Here is a 20,956-nt window from a genome sequence, read left to right as displayed (position 1 = left end):
CGCAATATTGCGATCACAAACGAGTTAGCAGTTTTAGAGTAGCTTCAGACTTACTCTGCCTGTGCGATCAGTTCAGTGCTTTTCGGTCCCGGCTGACGTCATAAACACACCCAGCGTTCGGCCAAGCACTCCCACCGTTTCTCCAGACACGCCTGCGTTTTTTCCGGAAACGGTAGCGTTTTGAGTCACACGCCCTTAAAACGCCGTGCATCCGCCCAGTAACACCCATTTCCTGTCAATCACAATGCGAACGTCGGAGCGATGAAAAAGCCGTGAGTAAAAATACTTTCTTCATAGTAAAGTTACTTGGCGCAGTCGCAGTGCGAACATTGCGCATGCGCACTAAGAGAATTCTCACTGCGATGCGATGAAAAACTCCGAGCGAACAACTCGGAATGAGGGCCATTATTTCCGAGTTTGTAAAAAAGAATTTTTACCTGTACTGTATTTTGATGCTTTTCCAATAAATTATCCATTACTGTATATGGTACTTAATGTACTAAGTTTCTGGTGTTTTGGATTTTCTTCATGACACCCATGCTGTTGAATGCTTGCACATTGGTTAACCATGGTCCTTTTACCATTACATAGAGTACTGTACATAAACATACCACTAGGTCACTCAGCTCAGATTACAACCGTATCACCCACACAATGTCCTAATTACTGCACAGTACTGTACTGCAAGCTCAGTGAGACAGAATGGACAGTATTTCTATAGTACAGTACTGTACAGTAGATACACGTCTCCTGAGGTTGCAGTGTACAGTACATATCACACCTTTACAGTTAGACTGTACAGTATGTATCTTGACAGGACTTAGCTTTACATTATTTACTGAGTTCTATACTCTATTTTGGGCAAACACGAACAACAATGAATTGGCCATCCTGACGACGGGTAATTGCACAAACACTTACTGTGTACTAATGTGTCATGTATGATGTTACAACTGGGTGAACATTTACACGTGTCCAATCAGTTGTGATGTCAGTCACTGGCGGATACAGCAGCCAGGTTTGTCAACAGCAGGGACAAAAGGAGGATGCTTGTGCTGGGCCCCCAAACTCAGAGGGGCTATGCACCCCCAAGAATCTTGGACATTAGTTTCTCATACAGTACAGGTATACAGTACCTTTGCTTTTTTACAGTAACATTAATATTAATAATCACCAATATGGAGAAATAAGATGTGTCTAAGCTGCAGTACTGTATTAGTTATAAATGATGTGTGTAATTGTTGTTAATTATTTTATGGACTAAAAAGAGTTTGAGAACTTTGCCCAATTGTACTGAGTGCTTCCTGTAGGCAGTGGAGGGTCATTTCTCTCCACACATAATGTGTTGGTTCATACAGAAGTTGCCTACCCTCACGGAACCTGCAAGAGTCTCCCATTTGAAGTTCTTACTCTATCTCCTACTCGCCTGCATCATACTGTAAATCAATCTCCCAGAATGTTTACCACAGCCAGGGTTACACCAAGGAACTTGTAAGGACAGTGATTAATACATTATGACTGCTATCTGTGAAAAGCAGTCCTTAATGTTGACTCTCAGCAACCCCCTCTAAGGAAACCCTGTTGCCAGAGTATTGTGGTGCCTGGTTCAGTGACGTTAGTCCACACACTTAATGAGTTAAACAGCAATGCAGGTTTATTTGGTATACACACAGGTGACTTAGATGTGCTGTAATAGTAGACATTTGGCCCCTTATATCAGACAGAGTAACACAGTTGTTATAGCGGTACTTACCAGTATAGCATATATGGCTGTGTTATGTCAGCATGGGATGTCTCCGGTGGTATGGGATGGAGGACTGCATGCAGGGCCGTCTTAACAGCAGTGTAGGCCCCTGGGCACAGCAATGCACTGTGCTCCCTAGCCATCCTCCAGCAGTAGGGGTGGGGGGTGCTATCAGCAGCAGCTTTGATATCCTGCAGGCAGTAGGTGGTGTTCTATCTTCCGCTCAGCATGTAGGACCTGGAGCAGTAATTTCTGTTTACTCCGTCATTGCTCAGATGGTGGGAGATGGGGTAAGAGGAGAACACTAAACTGTAGAAGGTGCATTGAGATGAATGAAGGGGCCCCAGTACATGACTTCAAGGGTGGTAGGGGGTGTTTAATATGCAGGGGAGGGGTGGATAGTGGAGTGGGCTTAATATTCATAACTGCAGATATCTCCAGTTCCTGGAAATATATTTCTTAGCTTTGGATAAAAAACTGGAGAGTCCCATCTTTCAGGAGGTCCTGGGGAACTGATAGTCAGAGGTCAGGAGCTAGAGCAATCCACTGGCAAAAAATAAAAAAACGGCAAACCAGATGTGTGGAGCAGGATCAGGGACCAGCTACTTGAAGGCTTAAATCTCCGGTTCTGGGCATAGTATAGACAAGCTGCCAGTGTCCACTAAAATGGGAAAGTCACAGCTTTTGGAAAATTTCCTCAGAAAAACTCTAAAGCTAGCCATACATCAGACCAACTTCAGACCAACTTTTCTCCAACTCTCCAAACCTCCAACTGTCCAACTTGTTTGTCCAACTAAAACAGTGCTCCACACATCTAAACAACTTTTCATCGGACCAGCAGATCAGCCAACTTCTCTCCAACTTGTGATGTCACAGAAGTAGGCGGACAGTGCCTGCCTACTTCTGCATGTTTTGAATAGTATATTTAGAAATAGAAAATTGCAGGTCTATTTAGCGTTTTCAGGGAGGGTGTCTGACGTCCGCTCCGACCCCTATCAGCCTGTTCTCATCGCACTGTAGGAGTAAGTCCTGGGCTGCGCACAGACTGCACAAAGTGGATTTTCGCAGCTTGGCATACACATGTGATCGCACACTTGCATGGCAAATTTACACTCCCCCTGTAAGCGGCAACTATCTAATCTCAGGACAGCAAAATTAGTAGCCCAGCGATCAGATCTGAATTACCCCCACACACCCCTCATGCTATCTATCCCCTTCTTTAGGGTTCTTTTCATCCTTTCATTCTATCCATTCCTTCCTCTCACTCCTTCTGTGTCTCAGGTGCCACGAGGGTGGGTGTCGCAGCACACAGGGGCACGGCAGGGGGGTACTGTGCCGGTCAATCCCCTGTATGTGACGTATAGCTGCCCGCTGCGCCCTCACTCACCTCCACCTCCTCAGTGACAGCCCGCCGCTCTCCGTCCCTCCATCCTCACATCGCTGTTGACTTACATGCAGCGGTTAGGCTTTGGGCGTCCTGTGCGCTAGCTCCGCTCCCTGTTACACTGGTTGGGGGTCAGGGAAGGTGGTTGGTTGGACTTCTTCTGTCAGCACGGCAGCAGCAGCTTTGTGAGGGGACCCAGCTCTAAGTTCTCGCTCCCCGATGACAACCTATCAGACAGTGGCAGATCTAGACCTAACTTTTAGGGGGGACAGTTTAAGAATCCTCCCCTCTTTACACATTACTCCTCCCACTTCCAGTGTGTGTATGTATATATATATATATATATATATATCATATTACAGTACTTAATTATATTCACATGACAAAGGCTGAGGGGACAGAGACTAGGGGAGAGGAGCTGGCAATGAGAGAGGAGGGTAGGAGGGCAGAGAGACAGAAGCTGGAGAGAAAGAGAGATAAGGGAGAGAGACAGAAGCTGGAGAGAGAGATAAAGGGAGACAGAAACTGGAGAGAGAGAAGTTGGGGGGTGGAAAAATGGGAGAGGGAGTAACAATAGGTGGGGGGGAGACAGAGGGGGTAAGGGGAAAGAGAGGAATCAGGGAGGTAGACTGTGAGAGAGCGTCAGAAGAATGGGGAGAGGGAGAAGAGAGAGACAGTGGAGAGTGTGCGAAAGGGCACCAGGCAGGCAGCTGACACAATGCAGCAAGGCTCCAGGAGGAAGAGCTGACCATCCACAGTGCTGTGGCCGTTGCCCTCCTTGCCTAGATATGGCACCTGCTGCATCTCCTTAAAACGGATCCACCCCACTAAGAACTTTGCCCTGGGCAGAACCGGGCAACGTGTGTATCTGGCGGTGGTGAACCTGCTAAATCAGCGGCGGGCAAGAGACCTGAGCCTGGAGCAGCATTTCAGATGTCCGCATCCTAGACACCTCGCCAACGGCACTTATCTTGTGGTCCCAGCTGGCCCTGTCCTCTTATGCGCATGCACGGTCCGATGTCAGAGCCTCTAGCCTAGAGGCTCTGACATCGCGACCGCGCATAAGCATAGGAGGACAGGGACAGTCGTCAAAGCTGTGATGGCCGGGTCCCGGCGCCGCACAAGAAAAGTGGCATGAGTGATGTTTCGGCTGTGTGAATCCGGTGCTAAAGTGTCAACTGAGGTGACAGCGCCGCGCAAGATACGTGGCATGGGCGAGCGGTGTCGGCTGTGTGAATCCACCAATGCTATCAGACCCCTACCCCTCCGGACAGCTCGCATACCACACTACCATCGCTGTCAAGCAGCGGCAGCCGGGCAGCAGTGAAGTACTGCCGCGGCTGCCGGGGATCATACATGAGTCCTGATGTCCCGGGGCAGGAGTGAAGTACTCCCGCAGCCCGTCCCTGCTTCTCCTCCTGCCACCGCGATGACAGGGGCAGCACGGCAGCAGAGATGGACTGCCGCAGCTGCCCCTGAACCTCATCACTACTCCCTCCAATGCCGCCGCTGGGATCCTGGGCTGGCCAGCAGTGATGGTGACAAAAGTAGGTAGACACTGTCAGCCTGTGTCCACCTACTTATCGTTCAGTTGGGGGGAAAGTTTCCCCTACACCTGAACGATTAGTTGGGAAAATCAAACAGGTTTGATTTTCCCAACTAGTTGGACAGACCGTTTCTGGCCGTTTTTTAGCATGTGGGAGCAAACGGCTGATAATCATTTCCTCCCACACACTGCCAGATTATCTTTCCAACCAGCCAACTAGTTGGCTGGTTGGAAAGATATCGTCCTGATGTATGGCTAGCATAAGTTAGACAGAACCCAAGATATCTGTTTGGGAATAGCAATTAACCGTCTTGGATGGGGACCACTGCTTTGATACTGCTCCTGGGGCACTTGGGCAAGTTCCCATTGAGCCCATATGACGGCCCTGACTGCACGTCCATGCAGTTAGACTGCCGCTGTGAAGGGAAATCCCCGCCCGGCACTTTGATATCTCCGGCAGTGCAGTACATGCAGCAACACTGATGTTTCTCTCACACTCTCACACACTGAGCTCTGGTCTCAGCTCTCAGCTCACTCTAAGATGGAGGAATGGACATGCACTAGGCTCCGCCTCCCTAAGACACTAACAATATGGGATGAACACTAGAGAGAGGAGACAGGTACAGAGCGCACCATTATCTAACACCCCCCGCAGTATAGAACACATCCTGTATACCAGCAAGCTTCTTACTGTCAGCTGCAAATTTGTCACTTGATGCCTATGTTCGTACTGTCAGCCCAAAAACTCTGTAGTATGAGGTGAGAATGTTTTATTACTACAGGTTGAGTATCCCTTATCCAAAATGCTTGGGACCAGAGGTATTTTGGATATCGGATTTTTCCGTATTTTGGAATAATTGCATACCATAATGAGATATCATGGCAATGGGACCTAAATCTAAGCACAGAATGCATTTATATTTCATTTACACCTTATACACACAGCCTGAAGGTAGTTTTAGCCAATATTTTTTATAACTTTGTGCATTAAACAAAGTGTGTCTACATTCACACAATTCATTTATGTTTCATATACACCTTATATACACAATCTGAAGGTCATTTAATACAATATTTTTAATAACTTTGTGTATTAAGAAAAGTTTGTGTACATTGAGCCATCAGAAAACAAAAGTTTCACTATCTCACTCTCGCTCAAAAAAGTCCGTATTTCGGAATATTCCGTATATCGGATATTTGGATATGGGATACTCAACCTGTATAAGATACTGTATAGATTTTGACGGCAGATACTGTAAGAACCACTTGGACCATCTAGTCTTCAGTTAAACGGACAAAACATACAAAGTATTAAAAAATATTTTTTTTTACCAAGGGATTATCAGAGAAGTAAGAATTTGCACAAGGTTAAAGGGCATTTGGAATTTATTGCATACAGTACAGATGTGTCAACATACAATACTATACACCATTCCTTTATCCTGCCATGAACTGTACAGCAGGTCATGGCTTGAAATGACATAGATTATGAGATGTGCTGTAGCCGTGCTTTGTGATTTTTCTTAATTTGCTTCTTTAATGTGGAACGTTATACATATTCTATTTAGAGATGTGTGGAGTGTTTTGTATCTGGATTGGCATTGCCAAAACCACCCTTTCGGGTTTTGATTTTGGATCTGGATTAAAATAACAACAAATAAAACCATCTAAAATCACATAATTTGTTTGCTTTTTTATTCCTAAGGTACAGTATTATTAACCTCAATAACATTAATTTTCACTCATTTGCAGTCTATTCTGAACACCTCACACCTCAAAATATTGTGTGGACCATCTAGGAGTGGCACTGCAGTGGCAGACAGGGTAGCACTTAAAAAACTAGGCCCCAAAGAGCACATAATGCAAAGAAAAAATAGAGGAACAAGATGTAATTGTCCTTGGGCCCTCCCACCCACCCTTATGTTGTATAAACAGGACATGCACACTTTAACAAACCAATCATTTCAGTGACAGGGTCTGCCACACAACTGTGGCTGAAATGATTGGTTTGTTTGGGCCCCCACTAGAAAAGAAGCAATCAATCTCTCCTTGCACAAACTGGCTCTACGGAGGCAAGATGTCCACCTCATCATCATCCTCCGATTTCCCACCCATGTCAGTGTTTTCATCCTCATCCTCACAGAGTATTACAGTAATTTTTCCACACTGGAAGCCATCATCACATCACAGGTCCCTGTGGCCCTCATTCCGAGTTGATCGCTCTCTAGATGCTCTTAGCAGCAGTGTAAACACTAAGCCGCCGCCCTCTGGGAGTGTATCTTAGCTTAGCAGATGTGCGAATAAAAGATTAGCATAACTGCACAGGAAAAATGTCATGCCGCTTCTGAGTAGCTCCAAACCTACTCCTATCTTGCGATCACTGCAGTCTGTTTAGTTCCTGGTTTGATGTCACAAACACGCCCTGCGTTAACCCAGCCACTCCCCCGTTTCTCCAGCCACTCCTGCGTTTTTGTCTGGCACGCCTGTGTTTTTTAGCACTCTCTCTGAAAACACAGAGTTGCCACCCAGAAACAACCACTTCCTGTCAATCATACTATGAACACTCGAGCGACTGAAAAATGTCGCTCGAGCTTCTGTAAAAGTGCAAACTTTTGTGTGAAAGTATTTAGCACATTATTATTATTATTATTATTATTATTATTATTATTATATTTTATTTATAGGGCGCCACAAGTGTTTCGCAGCGCCGTACAAAGGACAGTACAGGGAGACAAAACTTAGCATAACGGTAAATAAATAACAAAAATGGAGTGCAGATAACAAAGAACACCACAATTCTCAAAACATATTACAGCTTAGATGTAAGTAGGGAGGGAGTAATCATTGTACTACTTGGGGCTGGCGGCCATAGATAGAAAGGGGCCATTTACCAGTAGTGATTTTTCAGGTTTTGTGTTTTGGTTTTGGATTCGGTTCCGCGCCCGTGTTTTGGATTCGGACGCGTTTTGGCAAAACCTCCCTGAATTTTTTTTGTCGGATTCAGGTGTGCTTTGGATTCATTTTTTTTTACAAAAAAACCTCAAAAACAGCTTAAATCATAGAATTTGGGGGTCATTTTGATCCCATAGTATTATTAACCTCAATAACCACAATTTCCACTCATTTTCAGTCTATTTTGAACACCTCACACCTCACAATATTATTTTTAGTCCTAAAATTTGTACCGAGGTCGCTGGATGGCTAAGCTAAGCGACCCAAGTGGCCGACACAAACACCTGGCCATTCTAGGAGTGGCACTGCAGTGTCAGGCAGGACGGCACTTCAAAAAAATTGTCCCCAAACAGCACATGATGCAAAGAAAAAAAGAGGCGCACCAAGGTCGCTGTGTGACTAAGCTAAGCGACACAAGTGGCCGACACAAACACCTGGCCCATCTAGGAGTGGTACTGCAGTGTCAGACAGGATTGAACTTAAAAAATAGTCCCCAAACAGCACATGAAGCAAGAAAAAAAGAGAAGCACCAAGGTCGCTGTGTGACTAAGCTAAGCGACACAAGTGGCCAACACAAACACCTGGCCCATCTAGGAGTTGCACAGTTCTTTGCTGTGCTTTTGACATCTTAACTCTTTTAGCCGTTCCTTGCCACTCCGTGTCGTAAATGGCACATTGGCAAGTTTACGCTTCTCCTCAGGCGCTTTTAATTTTGCTTTTTGGGTCATTTTACTGAACTTTTGTGTTTTGGATTTTACGTGCTCTCTACTATGACATTGGGCATCTGCCTTGGCAGACGACGTTGATGGCATTTCATCATCTCGGCCATGACTAGTGGCAGCAGCTTCAGCACGAGGTGGAAGTGGATCTTGATCTTTCCCTATTTTACCCTCCACATTTTTGTTCTCCATTTCTTAATGTGTGGAATTATATGCCAGTATCAATAGCAATGGCCTACTACTATATATACTACGCACAACTGAAATGCACCACAGGTATGGATGGATAGTATACTTGACGACACAGAGGTAGGTAGAGCAGTGGCCTACTGTACCGTACTGCTATATATTATATACTGGTGGTCAGCAAACTGTGCAAAACTTAAATGCACCACAGGTATGGATGGATAGTATACTTGACGACACATAGGTAGGTACAGCAGTGGCCTACTGTACCGTAATGCTATATATTATATACTGGTGGTCAGCAAACTGTGCAAAACTTAAATGCACCACTGGTATGGATGGATTGTATACTTGACGACACAGAGGTAGGTACAGCAGTGGCCTACTGTACCGTAATGCTATATACAGTATTATATACTGGTGGTCAGCAAACTGTGCTGACCACCACAGAGGTAGGTACAGCAGTGGCCTTCTGTACCGTACTCCTATATATTATATACTGGTGGTCAGCAAAATTATGCACTGTACTCCTACTATATACTGCAATGCAGCACAGATATGGAGTGTTTTTAAGGCAGACAACGTATACTGGTGGTCACTGTTCAGCATAACTCTGCACTGTACTCCTCCTATATAATATACTGGTGCTCCCCAGTCCCCACAATAAAGCAGTGTGAGCACAGATATATGCAGCACACTGAGCACAGATATGGAGTGTTTTTCAGGCAGACAACGTATACTGGTGGTCACTGATCAGCAAAACTTTGCACTGTACTCCTCCTATATTATACAGCTGCTCCTCAGTACCCACAATTAAGCAATAAACAAGCAAAAATATTTGCATCAACAATAAACGGAGAGGACGCCAGCCACATCCTCTCCCTAACATTTCCAATGCACAAGTGAAAATGGCGGCGGCGACGCGCGGCTGCTTATATAGAATCCGAATCCCACGAGAATCCGACAGCGGGATGATGACGTTTGGGTGCGCTCGGGTTAACCGAGCCATACGGGAGAATCCGAGTATGCCTCGGACCCGTGTAAAATGGGTAAAGTTCGGGGGGGTTCGGTTTCCGAGGAACCGAACCCGCTCATCACTATTTACCAGTAGGAGTAAAAGCAGGTAAAGATGGTCGCTGAGTGAAATGTGTCGAGAAGAGGGCTTAGACAAGAAGTAAGATGGCCCTGCTCTGAAGAGCTAAAAATCTAGTGGGGAGGGGCGACAGACAGATGACATGCGGTGCAACCAAGCAAGTAGAAGCCTGATGGTGGTATGCGAGCAAAGCAGAAATGTCCAAGGCATGGGGCAGGGGGATGGAGGAGCAGAGTAAGGACTAGGTTATGCATTGGAGGGGTACACTTTGATAAATAGTTGGGTTTTCAGTGCCCATTTGAAGCTTTGCAAGGTCGGGGAGAGTCTAACGGAGCGGGAGAGCTCATTCCACTGAAGGGGTGCAGCACGAGCAAAATCCTGAACTTGTGCATGGTAAGTGGTGACCAAGGCAGAGGAGAGGTGACGATCAGCAGCCGACTGTAGTGGGTGATAGGGAGTATGCAGGGAGCGGAGGTTGGAGATGTAGGGAGCAGTGGAATTGGAGATGGCCTTGTATGTGAGGGTGAGGAGTTTGAAGAGGATTCTGTAGGGGAATGGGAGCCAGTGTAGATTTTGTTGAAGGGGAGTGGCAGAAGTGGAGCGGCGGGAGAGGAAGATAAGCCTAGCTGCGGAGGTGAGGACAGATTGGAGGGGAGCAATGTGGGAGCATGTGAGGCCAGTCAGGAGCAGATTGCAGTAGTTGATTCGTGAGATGACCAGTGAGTGGATCATAAAATTAGTTGCACTCTGGGAGAGAAATGGCGTGATGTGAGCAATGTTGCGTAGCTGGAACCGACAAGATTGTGCCAGAGCTTGGATGTAGATTGCAAAGGAGAGGGAGGAGTCAAGAGTGATGCCCAGGCAGTGGAGTTGGGGAACGGGGGAGATGATAGTGTTGTCAACAGTGATAGAGATATTTGTAGGGGGTGTTGCTCTGGCTGGGGGAAAGATAATAAGTTCAGTTTTGTGCATGTTGAGCTTCAGAGAGTGCTCAGACATCCAGGAGGAGATGGCAGAGAGGCATGCTGGAGACCTGAGAGAGGACAGAGGGGGACAGATCAGGAGAGGAGAGGTAGAGTTGTGTGTCATCATCATAGAGGTGGTATTGAAAGCCACAGGAGTTAATGAGTGCACCCAGGGAAGAGGTGTACAGGGAGAACAGAAGGGGGCCTAAGACAGAACCCTGAGGAACACCAACAGGAAGGATGGAAGGGTGTGAGGGGGTTCTGGAGGCAGACACAGAGAAGGAGCGGTTAGTGAGGTATGATGTAAACCAGTCAAGGACGGTGCTAAAGAGACCAATGTTTTGGAGTGTGCGGAGAAGGAGAGGGTGATCCACGGTGTCAAAGGCAGCAGAAAGGTCCAGAAGGATGAGCAAAGAAAAGTGGCCCTTGGATTTGTCCGAAAGCAGATCACTGGTGACTTTCACCAGGGCAGTGTCGGTGGAGTGGAGTGGGCGAAAGCCAGATTGTAGTGGATCAAGGATGGAGTGGTCAGAGAGGTAGCTTGTGAGATGGCTGTAGACCAGTCGTTGAAGTAGTTTAGAGGCGAAAGGGAGAAGAGAGATGGGGCGGTAGCTAGTGAGTGATGAAGGGTCGAGGTTGGCTTTTTTCGAGAATAGGGGATACTAGAGTATGTTTGAATGGTTAGGGAAAGATGCCAATTGAGAGCTATAGGTTAAAGAGGTGAGCAAGGTGGGAGCAGGCAGTGGGGGGGAGGGATCGGAGAGACAGAAGGGGAGGGGTTCCAAGGGGAAGGTTGTGGGGGGGTAGGATAAGATGAGGGAGTGGACTTCCTTCTCTGAGGTGGGACGGAAGCAGGACAGGGTGGGATAGATGGACGGGAGGGATGGTGGGAGCAGGGGGGCAGCTGAATGGTGACGGGAGGAGATGTTATTTTGAATATCCTCAATTTTGGAGATGAAGAAGGAGGCAAAGTCAGTGGGAGTGAGGGAAGAGGGGAGGGAAGGAGGTGAAGGAGAGTGTTGAAAGTTTCAAAGAGTCGGCGTGGACTGGAGGCCTGAGAAAAGATGAGTGTTTGGAAAAAGGATTGCTTGGCAAGAGAAAGAGCAGGGCTATAGGAGGAGAGGATAAACTTGAAATGTAGAAAGTCCGCCAGAGAGTGGGATCTCCTCCAGGAGCGTTCTGCGGAGCGTGAACATTATTGTAGAAACCGTGTAAGTTTGGTGTGCCAGGGTTGGGGTTTGGAGCGGCGGAGTGGGACAGAGGAGAGGGGGGGCCACGGAGTCAAGAACAGCAATAAGGGAAGAGTTATAGAAGGCGGTTTCCTCATTGGGACAAGTCATAGTGGAAAGAGGAGAGAGGAAGGTCTCGAGGGAGGACAGGATAGCGGGGTTGGGGGATCCGAGATTGCATCTGGTGATGGTAGGTCTGGGTGTGGAGTGGAGAGGGGAAGATGAGAATGTGAAAGAAAGCAGATGATGGTCAGAGAGAGAGAGAAGGAAGAGTTAGATAAATCAGAGAGATCACATCGGTGGGTGAAGACAAGGTCGAGGGAGTGTCCAAGATTGTGAGTAGGGGTGGAGGACCATTGAGAACGTCCAAAGGAGGTGGAAAGAGCAAGAAGGTTAGAGGAAGCTGCATTAGTGATGTCGATAGGGATGTTAAAGTCACCGAGGATGAGAGAGGGGAGGTCGGTGGAGAGAAAGTGGGGAAGCCAGGCAGCAAAGTTGTCGAAGAAAGGTGAACAGCGGCCAGGGGGGGGCGGTAGATCACTGTCACGTGGAGGTGAATGGGGTAGAAGAGGCGGATAGTGTGGACCTCAAAGGTGGAGAAGGTGAGGGAGGTCTCAGGAGGGATGACACGAAAGGTGCAGTTAGGGGAGAGAAGGATACCCACGTCTCCACCCTGGCGGCTATCAGGTCTGACCATGTGGGTGAAGGAGTGGCATCCGTAGGAGAAGGCAGCAGTGGAGGTGGTGTCAGAGGAGGAGAGCCAGGTTTCAGTGATAGCAAGAAGGTTAAAAGAGTGGGAGATGAAGAGGTCGTGGATAGTTGGCAACTTGTTGCAGATTGATCTAGCATTCCAGAGTGCACAGGAGAAGGGAAGGGTAGGGACGGGGGAGTGGGGAATAGGTTGGCTGGGTTCTGAATGCATTTGAGTAGTCTGGAAATTTGGGTGGTGGGTGATCTAGCAGTGAGGATTGGTATGGGACAGGATCGAGGAGCCATAATTCCAGTTCAGTAGTGTTGTTCAGAGGAATAGTGTTGAATGGAGTGGGTGTAATATAGAAAGAACAATGAGAAGGGGAACGTATTCAAACGCAGAGACAGTAAAGACCAGTTTTTCTGTGAATAATGGAATGGAAACACTGAGAATGTTACACATTGGTTGAAGAGAGTATAAATGAGGAGCAGAAAGCAATGTGTGAGAGCAGTATGGCTGTTACTTAATCAGACAGGGAGGTCATTGTCCAGGATGTGCGGATTGCAGGCGTTGGTGGTACTGTATTAGGTTACTCTATGTAGGCTGATGATTGCAGGTGGGGAAGATAGTCTGTTGTCCTTCTGTTTCTCTCCTGTTCATCTCTGATTATCTCCAAGGTCATATCTGCATACTTAACACTAACATACTTCACAGCTAAGATACATTGCAGCTCAACATATACTGATTAAATAGAGATACAGCCTAAATTGCTAACAGCCCCCACCCACTGAGACCCCACCCACAACAAAAGGTAAGCTACAGGTGTGAATAACAATAGCCAGGACATCCCCCACTAGTACACAGTGATTTCCTACTATAGTAGTAGTTAGGAATAACTATAAACAAAGACGCAGGTTAACTATCACAATTCAAAAAATAAGCATAGAAGTTGCAGGGATGAGAATCATGTAGGAGTGAGATATAGTACTTCACAGCTAAGATTCATTGCGTACCATATGCATGCGCATAAATACCATTTTTCACCTGATCGCTGTGCTGCGAAAAACGGCAGTGAGCGATCAACTCGAAATGAGGGCCCGTGTACTTTCTGGGGGCAATTGCTGGTAAAGGTCACCCTGGAGGAATTTATCATTCATTTTGATTAACATCATCTTCTCCACATTTTGTGGAAGTAACCTCCTATGCCGATTGCTGACAAGGTTATCGGCTGCCCTAAACACTCTTTCAGAGTACACACTGGAGGGAGGGCAACTTAGGTAAAATAAAGCTATTTTGTGAGGTTTTGCAGAGAAGCAAAGAAGACTGTTTGTCTAACTGGATCACACTTTTAGATAATTGTACGGGAAGTAAAAGGGTGTATTTAAAACTTAAAACTTAACTTTTATTATTGTTCAAGACAAAAATGTGTACAGACGACTGGAGACATCAAAACAAAGGAGGGTTTAAAAGTATATTAAATGAATAGCTCACTTCTATTCTGTTGCATATAGTAGTGTTCCTGAGAGTATTCCACCATTGGAGAGTGAGTGAATGAGTATGAAAGGAGATATTGTAGAGCAAAAATTTTTATTACACTGTTCTCTTTCAATATTCTCTTTAGAAATTTCAAACAAAATTGATATATTGACAAATAAGGAGAGCAGGGGTTGACTGAGTGACTCCTGGCATCCACGGAGTAAACAGAAAAAGTATGGGCGTGAAATTCAGATCGTCCATGGGCGTGAAATTCAGTCGTCCATTGAGTTGTACATATGGATTGGTGCAACATTTTACAGGGCATAGGTCCTGAAAAGTCAGAAGAAATAGTAAAGACCAGTCACTTCTGCTTTTGCCCATCTGTTTCCATCGAATGGACAATAAGAGAGTGAAGAGTCTGGTCTGGAAGGAAGTAAAGTACACTACACTACACTACTGCTTTCCAATGAGAGTCGGGTGATTGAACTAGCCTATATTCCTACAGTACCTGGTAATCCCAGAGGGTCTCTCTCTCTGGTACTGACCTGGCCCAGAGAGGGAGCCTCAGAGACTATTATAACATTATGAGTGATCAAAGTGAGTCTATCTAAAGGAAAAATCAGTGTCTAATGTTTGTTATATCACTTGGAACTTTGAATGCTCATATATACTTTTAGAATCTGGATATAAGATCCAATGTTGAAACATAGAAATAGCCACCTGTGAGAAACAGCATGGCTCATTTTTTATTTTTTGATGTGCGATCATTATGAGTTTTCTATATAAGGAAACTACGGTTCACTATTAATGACATTGCTTCTATTTCTTTAGGAATAGTATATAACTGTTAAGCTTGTTGCATAACTAAAATACAGGATAACACCACTGCAACACTGTATACAATTTGATGTATAATTCTTTCTGAAGCTTCCTGATAAGCTGTTTGTACTCATGAATTTCATTATATTATAACAGCTTTGGACATTATTACTACATTGCAAAATGACCCAAGCTATTTTCTCCAAAGAAAAATATTTTTCCAATATTTGTCACAGTACTTTTGAATCCTGATTATTCATAGGTATTTGTAGAATCTGGATACATTTGTCAGGATTGCAGGAATCATTGCTTTCTTTCTGCAGATTTAGAGTCCATTCATATGCAATTGCATAACTACTGTCAACCCAATGAATGTGTAGAAAAGGGTGGTAAGCAATTTCTATATTGGAACCAACTATGGGCCCTCATTCCGAGTTGTTCGCTCGGTATTTTTCATCGCATCGCAGTGAAATTCCGCTTAGTGCGCATGCGCAATTTTCGCACTGCGACTGCGCCAAGTATCTTTGCTATGAAGAAAGTGATTTTACTCACGGCTTTTTCATCGCTCCGGCGATCGTAATGTGATTGACAGGAAATGGGTGTTACTGGGCGGAAACACGGCGTTTTAGGGGCGTGTGGCTGAAAACGCTACCGTTTCCGGAAAAAACGCAGGAGTGGCCGGAGAAACGGTGGGAGTGCCTGGGCGAACGCTGGGTGTGTTTGTGACGTCAACCAGGAACGACAAGCACTGAACTGATCGCACAGGCAGAGTAAGTCTGAAGCTACACTAAAACTGCTACGAGGTTTGTGATCGCAATATTGCGATTACTTCGGTCGCACTTTTAAGATGCTAAGATACACTCCCAGTAGGCGGCGGCTTAGCGTGTGTAACTCTGCTACATTCGCATTGCGACCGATCAACTCGGAATGAGGGCCATAGTGAGAAAGAAAGTGTGCACATTCCTTTACTCCGTATATCAAGGTGATATCAAATCACACAATCTTCCTTCTCCCTCCTTATGACACTCGTTATGCAGTTTCCATCAGCAAAGTCTCCTCCATATGCAACATAGATTTATAAAAAAAACAGAAAAAAACGCATGGCATAATACATTTTTTAATAAACACTTAAATAAAAACAACACATGATCCTCCTTGGGAATCCTAGATGGTAAGACCAAAGCAATGACCAGCTGATAATAAAAGTTCAACAATGTAAAAGTTTAAAGTCCACAGTCCTCCTCCACATAAAACACTGAAATCTTAGGGACAGTTCGGGTGGTAGTGGTATTCAATCAATTACCAGAAGTAAGGAGATAGCTTGTCAAAATGCATCTCTTAGGAGTAAGAGGAAAGATATATCACCAGTCGGCGTTCTGGACCCACTCCCTGGACCTCTGGCTCCTCCTGGTAAGTGTAGAACCTGTTCCACCATTGCTGCACACCCACAGACGCGTTTCAATTATTTGCCTGGGTCTATTTCAAGGTAATGAGTGTGTTGTGGGCACACAGCTGTGAGTAGTAGACGGGGGTTAAGAATTGCTTCAAATTGGACGAAGGTATTTTAAATAGCATGCTGGAAAGCACAACACACTCATTACCATTGACGATCAACTCCCAGCAGCAACAACAGCAATGGCAGCAGTAGGCGTAGCACTCAAGGATCCTCCAGAGGAATCTCGGATAGAACAGGGCTAGTCAGTCATTCCAGTGACATGGCCTGCAGGACTACTTACATTTCTGACTGAGGAGGAACTTGACATTGAGGGAGTTGGTGTTGTTGATTGCAGGAGTTTGGATCCAACAGGAAGAAGGTATTTAGGTGTCAGTGATTGCTTAAGCTATTACCCAAAGTTTCTCAACTTGACTTTTGATGAATGCGCTGCAGGTGACATATAAGGGAGGATGTTCCTTGGTGGTTAACGTCCTTACCCCTACTTATTATGGATTGACAAAGGCAATACATGGTTTGACACCTGTTGTCCAGATTTGTGGAGAAATAATTCCATGTCGAAGAGCTGGCTTTTTTAGTATTTTGCCCAGGCATGACAATGGGCTTTTTCATCCCAGTGGTGCCTTATTCAAACAAACCACATCACCATCAGAATCCTCATGGTCAACTTCCTCCTCAGCTCCAGCTACACCAATATCCTCCTCATCCTGGTGTACTTCTACAGTGACATCCTCAATCTCAATATCAACAACTGGACTGGCAGTGGTCCTTCCAGCACTTGCAGGGGGTGTGCAAATGGTGGCCTCCTCTTCCAATACAATCTTGTTCACACTACTTATTACGGGCCTAGGGGGCATTTATCGTGGATTATGCTTTGTGTGCCTGAGGCATGCAAAGCATAAACCCCAATAAGTACATGCATTGGGGGGAGAGAAGTGCGCCGCATCGGGGCTAATTGGATAGCCCCTATCAAACACAACTATTCACATTAAATTACTGCGGCTAATTGGATACCCCCATATAGGAGGTAACATTACTGTATTTTTGTTGGCAATGATAAAACAAAAAGGAAAGGTATACTTACATGAGAAAAAGTTGTAACAAAGTGCTTTGTAAAATAGAATGTGTTTTATAATTTACACATGCCTGTAAATTGGTAATCTAGTATTTGGGCAGGTTACAATTGTTTGAAAACTGGTGCTTACTAAATCTGTGGTTTGTATACTTCTATATGTGAAATAATCAATTGTTGATCTAAATTTCTAAAGTTAGTCTTTTTTAATACTTACATCTTTGGGCCTAATAAATCTGTGGTCTTGGTCAGTTTGGAAAATCAATTAAAAATGAACCAAAGTCCCAAAACCAACAGTCAGTAAATTTACCCTTGGGAGTGAAGCCTAAATACTCTGGCAGATACTTATTTCCAGAAACATATTTTTATAGACTCAGTAACTCAAACTTGATATTACCTGTGATTTCAGAAGTCAAATGAACACAAGAATAAAGTGCCGCACTCCTGTGACAAAAATGAGAACACCAGCTGGTAGAGTCCAGAAGAACTACTGTAGTTAGGAGAACAAAGCAGATCTGAGACAAGAGAGTAGCAGCTTTGAAAACCCAGTATCATGGACTGCCTGACATAACCACCCTGTTAGTGGTAGACTCCAAACATTAAAAAAACATACTGTAACAGATGAGGAGCATCTAGGTCTTCAGATTTTACCCAGTATCTCTCCTTTGAAGCAAAACTTTCCAGTCAACTACAAACTAGGGATGTGCACCAGGCCATTTTTGATGGATTTGGATTTGGTTCTAATTCGTTGGTTGTAATATGGATTTGCCAAACTGCCATGACTGGTTTTGGATTTCAAAAACTTACAAAACAGCTAAAATAACTTAATTTAGATATGTTTGTCCCTAGAGTATTATTAGCCTTAATAACATTAATTTCCAGCCATTTGCAGACAATTTTGACCACCTTACAGCTCAATGTTATTTTCAACAGACAGAAAGCATCTCTTGCATGCCCCTATCATTTAAAAAAAAAACCTGTACCACCAAAGTGGGATGTGTTGGAATTTTCCCAGCTGTAATGCTTTCATGATATTTGTGATGTTATTAGATACCACAAACCCTGAGTAGAGTCCAAGAGGGGTAACCCATGTTGCTGTGAAATCCCACAGTTTTTCGAAGAGGTTGTCATTGGTATGCCTCTTAGTGAAGCCAGTCATATACTGAGTAACCTGCCTCTGAATGAGCTGGCATTAGTTAAAAAATGCTTCTGCTGCTGCCTATGAAGGTGATTCATCCACCCAGAGGGTTGTCACAGTCATATAATCTTTAGTTTGCCCATTACTGCTTGGTGGACAGTGGGTACAATGACATTTTGTAGAGCAATAAGAAGTCTTTTTTAACGTCCTAGCACAGTCGAGGATTAGCTTTTCAAGTAAAATGGAACCAAGATGGAAGTTGTTGACTGCGATGGCATTACTAAGGCCAAATGGCATTACTAGTGGTTTGAAATTCTATTTTACGGTTTTGATGCCAGTAATCCACTCATCACCTTCTCTGGTCGCAACTGAATTAAAAGCCACCCTGAGATCCAGTTTTAGAAAATGGTAACTTCCTAAATACTGTTAAACAGCTTTAAAATAAGCTGTAATGGGATGCGGTCTTCAACAATTATTGCCTTCAATAAGTGATCATTTAAATAAAAGCGTAATATGACAGCTTTTTCCTTTACAAAAATGTTGCTAGCCCCAGCAGTTTACTTCTTATTAAACCCTCTTTGCAAGTTTTACTTACAATTATCTACAATGGCTGTGGATTAAGGTAATAATGAGCAAATTACTCACCCCTTATCAGGAGTTTTCCCCAGGAGTAACTCTGCTGGTCAATTCACAATAAGAGGTAATCCCCCAACCCTGTGTTTACTGAAGTCATTGTGAAATTATGAATATTATTAAGGGACATTAGAATTGGAAGAGGTTTTAACTAGTCTTATGCTTGTTATTGGTTTAATGGGAGGAAGACGTAGCTTGGCAGAAATACTCCATGAGAAATGTTACCATGAATGTCAATCTAATAAGGGAATATTCACTTATATCCAGGGTAGTTTAGGATGATCAGATGAATGCCTAGGGGATTACCATGACTGTTATACAGTATTCTCCTTACAGAATGCTCCAATATGTAAAACTTAGGGTAGTGGTGGGTAAATGTACAGAGTCACCAGAACTTCTGCCCCAGTTTACAGCTGTTAAGGAGAGAGGAGTCAGCAATAATTTGGTAGATTCATTGAATTTTTACATAATAAAGTATTAAACAAAACTTCCATGTACTCCTGGTACGCACCTGCAGGGCTACAGCACTGCCTGCCATCTGCATGATATATATAAGTATATATATATATATATATATATATATACAGGAGTTAAAGTGAGGAGGAACGAGGTGGAACCGAGTTCCACCACCTCTAATGGTAGGGAGAACTAGTTCCACCACCTCCATTGCCCTGCACATTAATTCTAACAAAAAAACCTGCATCATCACCTACCTCAATAGATGATGCAGGTGGCACTAGTGTTACTGATGAGCTGCAGCCACCTCCCCCTTCCTCAGGTCCTGGTTGCCCATTCATCCTGTTACTCACACACGCTGTGTCTGACAGCATTCATCCCTTCCTCAGGTCCCAGTGGTTTCCTTTTCTGGCACGGTGTATGTGATGTCATGCTGTCACCATTGCTGAAGTAAAGAGGAGCCATGAAGAGGAGCAGGCTCTGTGCATCTTGAAGACAAGATGAGAGATGGCTGGAGGGACAAGAGCATTGGGAAAGCTGCTGAAGGGATACAGGGCATGTAGCTGCTGGAGGGACACAGGCGGTGAGCTGCTGGACTGACAGAGGCAGAGATGTGTATAAGTGGCACTACTGTGGGCATTATGTGTAAGGGGTACTACTATTGAGGGCATTATGTGTAAGGGGCACTACTACTGTGGGTATTGTGTATAAGGGTTACTACTCTGGGCATTGTATATAAGGGGCACTACTGTGTGGCATAACAAGCATTGAGGGTACCATTGTGTAGTGCAAATGTGAACAAAGGGCACTACTGAGTGATGTAATCATAATAAGGGGCATTACTAAGTGGTGTAATATAAATCAGTGGCACTACATGCAGTGTAATGAGAATAAGATTGTGCTACTGTGTGGTGTAAATTGAAATGTGGGTACTATTATGTGATCATGCTGCTTCTTTGTGAGATCAGTGTCCCTTTTTAAAGTATGGGAATAAGGGCACTAATTTATAGTTTGTAGGGAGGTGCCGAAAACACTAGCACTGACCCTGGCTCCACTAATGTGTGGGGGTCTCCTCTAATGTGTATGTGTGGGGGGAATGGGAGGGGGAGTAGATGGTGGAGAAAATGAGTTCCATTACCTCTCCAGGACCACTTTAAGCACTATATATATATATATATATATATATACACCAAAGCCCTCATTCACTCACTGACTGGATGGCTGGCTGACTCATCACTAATTCTCTTACTTACCGATATGTCAGGAAGATGTAATATAACATAGGTATTCTTCAGGTGGGCAACAGGAAAACAATGCAATTAGAATGTTAATAAACCTTCAGTAAGGGGATGAAAAGGGGGTTTACATAATGACGTCATTAACGATGCATGGCTTGCGTT

At 44.6% G+C, this 20,956-nt stretch overlaps 1 long non-coding RNA gene across 1 annotated transcript; it reads left to right on the top strand.

Moving 5' to 3' along the window:
* Window positions 1-1,018: 1,018 nt before the first annotated feature.
* LOC134911084 (uncharacterized) lies at window positions 1,019-17,951 on the top strand. The gene is made up of 2 exons (XR_010176309.1): window positions 1,019-1,125; window positions 17,739-17,951. It is a non-coding gene; the product is annotated as an uncharacterized LOC134911084 (long non-coding RNA).
* Window positions 17,952-20,956: the final 3,005 nt, after the last annotated feature.

Source organism: Pseudophryne corroboree, chromosome 4 (genome assembly GCF_028390025.1).
Source record: "Pseudophryne corroboree isolate aPseCor3 chromosome 4, aPseCor3.hap2, whole genome shotgun sequence".
NCBI classification, from domain to species: Eukaryota; Metazoa; Chordata; class Amphibia; order Anura; family Myobatrachidae; genus Pseudophryne; species Pseudophryne corroboree.
This window is presented reverse-complemented; position numbering and strand designations above follow the sequence as displayed.